The sequence below is a fragment of the Vanellus vanellus genome (genome assembly GCF_965231255.1).
Source record: "Vanellus vanellus genome assembly, chromosome: 6".
In the NCBI taxonomy this organism is placed as follows: Eukaryota; Metazoa; Chordata; class Aves; order Charadriiformes; family Charadriidae; genus Vanellus; species Vanellus vanellus.
In genome coordinates, this window is record NC_138911.1 from 8,779,568 (window position 1) to 8,783,757 (window position 4,190).

Genomic DNA, 4,190 nt, shown 5'->3' on the forward strand with positions numbered 1-4,190 from the left:
AAACACAAAACCAAAGCAGTGAAGTTTCTTATATGAACTGTTCCTTTTGCCAAGGAAAATACAGCCTTAACAGCCCTGAAAGCTAACTCATGATCACATAAATAAACTTGCAATTCGGTTTTATCCAACCCTTTTTGATTAAATTTCAAAGAAAGAAGCTGATCAGCTGTCATGATGACAGATTTAAATAATTTACACCTATGTCGAATATTAAGGCTTAGAAACTTCTCTGTGTGCTCAATTCCAGGAACTTAGGAGCAATCCCCCCCAGATACCCCATGCTTTAAGTTAGATAACTATATATGTTGTTAATGTTAAACATTTATCTTAGAAATGGATAGAGGCACTGACCTTGAGCTCTACTGAGTTGATACATTAGAATTAAAGAAGTGAGAAACAGCAAAGAGGAGGAGAGTTTCTCCAAAGCGCTCAGGACAGTGCCAGAGCATGGACTAGCTAACACACCTCACATCAGCCCTCTCAGTAGGAAAAGCACTCAATTGGCCATTTTGAAAAAGCATTAATCACACATTAACCATGATATGCACTGCTTTCTTCAAAATAGGCAGACAAGAGTTTGGGGGTAAGCATTCAGCTAAGTACAAGGGTAAGGATCACCAATCAAATAAAATATTTTTACATGTAACATTTTTAATTAAATATAGTTAAAGCAGAAAATGTATGCATTCAGATATACTACTTTAAGCAGTGTGAAGAAAAAAAGTTTAGGCATAAAGGTATTCCAGGTCCTCAATTGCATACCTTTAAATTAAAAATATTTTTCCCACTTTTCTCCAAGTATATGAATACTACATACTTTTCATGATGGAAGAGAGGTTGTGAAGGACTTAAATACTGTACATAAATGTCTTTGAGTGGGTACACTGGCATGGCTAATCCTATGGAAATCTATTTATTACTCTACAGGCCTTCAAGAGCCAAATAATGGCTCCAATTCAGCAGTCATATGATTAATATAACCAATCCACTACTAGATTTTTTTTTCCCATCCTATTTAGAGAAAATATACAAGCCAATGTGACCCAACTCAGTCTTGCTTGAAACCTCCAGAGAATTATGCATAGATCTATGACATGAGAAAACTCATTTAAAAGCAAATTAACATGCAAATCTGGTTTGAATTATTCACTTTACAGCATTTATGTTTTTCCAAAAAAGTTGGGCAACACATAGACTTTGCTTACAGAAAGGGCCTGCGTATGTGAATAGCTACATCTCAGAAACAACTACTGTAACATTTTCCATTTTCTTAAATTGAACTATATATGAAATTCAGACAAAAATTATGGCAGATGGATTTCTCCCTGAAGGTAATGCCTCATTAAATAAAGGAAACTAGAGAAAAAGGAATTTGTACTAAAGACCTCATTCTAGAAGTAGGACAATGGTATTGGCCTATTGACTTCAGCGTCTTCAATATGTATACTGTAGTCCAGTCAGATGCTGTTAAAGGCAGTGGAAGAGCCCTGCACTGGGTAGGAAGTATTCATTCGGTCAATATGTGCAATACAAATCAATATAAAACCCAAAAGAGGAAGTGAAAAAGGTGATTTAAAAAGAATCCAAAAATATTATCTCTATCAGTCTATGTAAGACTCAGTCTCTAAGACAGTCTCCTCAGTCTGGGTAAGATGCTGAACAAGTTCTAGTAAAATTAAAGGGGTTTGAGGACAAAAGGTTACAGAACAGATAAAACTTATCAACTACAGCAGCGTGAACATTCTTTCAAAAGTAATTTTTTCCCCCAATGTCTAATTGCAAAATGTCTAATTAAAAAAAAAAAAACCACAAAATTTGAGGGGGAACTGTTCTTCCCCAATCTGTGGCTTGTTATCATTCTTTCTTCATCTTAAGTCCTGAAGCTGGTTTGGGATTCTAAGATACCTAAATCTGAGCTCTGCTTTCATCCAAACCACACAGAAGATCAATTTCCTCTGCCCGTGTACATATACATATATATTTATACAAAAATATACACATGCACACACCATGTATGTCTATATACAAGGCATATATACATATATGTGTGTGTATGTATGTGTATACATACATACACACACACACACACAAAATGAGTGTGAGAACATAGACCAAATAAAATCACCTGTCAGGCTGAGGATGACAGTGCTATGAACATTCTATACATTGAACATATATATTCAAATACTAGAAATCAAAAAGGAGCTCACTGGTATTTTGTCCACTGGGTTGTTTCATCGTCATTGACATTAGCATAGGAGAGAATAGTCCTCAGTCACACTCCAGTTCTTGTTTTTTCACTTTCTTTGCTCCCCTGCCACTTGGAATAGTAACAGTGTAATGGTAACTGCCTGAAACAGAACGAAACACTGAGAAGAGAACCAGACTTCCTCTGCTGAGATGGCTTCAACAATTTGCACAAACACTATACAAGTGTTGGTTGTGAACTTTTCACTCTATACTCCCAAAATCAACAGCCTGTGTGCACAATATATACTCAATTACTGAAGCTGCAGAGGCTAACAAGATCCCAGAACTTGAGAATGGTGAACCTGACACCAGAATCACAAAACTGATGCCTGTCCCAAGGTGGAATCTCCTTCAGAAAAGGATGCCTCCTTTGCTCCTTCAAGGACACAGTTAATGAAATTACCCTACACTATCTGAAACATAACCAAATACTGCTCCTGCAAGTCCTGAAAATATAAGAACAGCCAAGTTCTCACTGAAACTAATAACCCAGACTCAACACAATCAAGTACCAGGAAAATAAAGATTACATAGCTCTACATAAGTTTTTCCGCATAAAAAGCCAATTTAAGCGCACCTTAAAGCTTTCACGAATCGCTCAGATCAGCCAGGTGAAGCTGGATCAAGGGAAGGCTAAGGAAAACGCGCTGAACAGTTCAGAGCTACTACACAGTTTTCTTGACTGAAAGTGCATACGCACAGTTGGTTAATCCATTCCAGGTAAAGACTGAGCTATGGAGTACTACTTTTGGTTTAGGATGCTAACACACTCTTAGATATCGTTCCTCATAGATGCTACTGCCATCTCCAGTTGGCTAGAGGATAATAAACATGAGACATCACAAGTAATTAGGATTGCATTTGCACTGTACAGAAGCCAATTTTAGCACACCAAGGACAGGCAGTGAAAGACTTGTCTACAACTGATCTGGTTGCTTACAGAATATAGGGTGACTACATGAAAAATGGATAAAATCCCATTGCTCATCTCCTTCCCAAGCTATGCATCATATCAAAAGACTGAAGACTAAGTGACACTTACCAGAAATAGGCAGACAAATGTAATTTCAAATTCTTTGTATCTTATTTTTCTACATTAACTTCTAACTATAAATGCCAAATCATTATCTTCAGCCTTGCTGAAGTAAAACAGACTAAAAGGGCTATTTAAAACCTGTTTGGTGCAGAGATAAAAGTGGTAAACTTAGGATGCAATGCCTTGACAGAGACATTGGACTACTGGAAAGGCAAGTGAGCATTCAGAGTGACCTAAACCTTGAAGCTATGCTTTGGGAGCCTCAGAGCTGCAGAGCACAGCTTGCCAGTCTGCAGAGGATCCGAGAGGAAGGTTGCATTACAAGCTGACAGGCAAAACAATGAACTTGCAGCAGCCGCAGGAACTATATCCCTGCTTCAGAGGGCAAAGGGACTCACTGTGTAACTGTGAGTAATACCCAAGGTATTAAAACCTTGCATCAGCCAACCTTGCATGCTTCTGACAAACCAAAGCGGTCCAAAATCAGAAACTGAGCCTCCAAGAATGAACAATGCCACATAGAAAAAAAGAGTTTAAAGTCCTGATAAATTCCACTGTAGACATGCAAATCCAAAGAGATATGAATTACTTGTTTTGTTGGGTTTAAGTGTATTTAGTGGAAGCACAGTGCTGTGAAATTAAGAACAATTACGAGCACACGTGATTTTTCAAAGATATGCCTGCCAACGGCTAATGTGTTTTTCCTAAATCTTTGTTTATCTGATTAGCTGCATACTTCTCCACAACGATAATACCTATACTAAAATATGAATTACCTGAATAGACTTAAGCCACATATTCAGTAACTTATCTGCTAGAACAATTAAACATCTGGTACCTACATTAATCTAGTGAAATGACTTCCAGGTTAAAGACAAATTCTTTATCTTTTTTGAAATATACA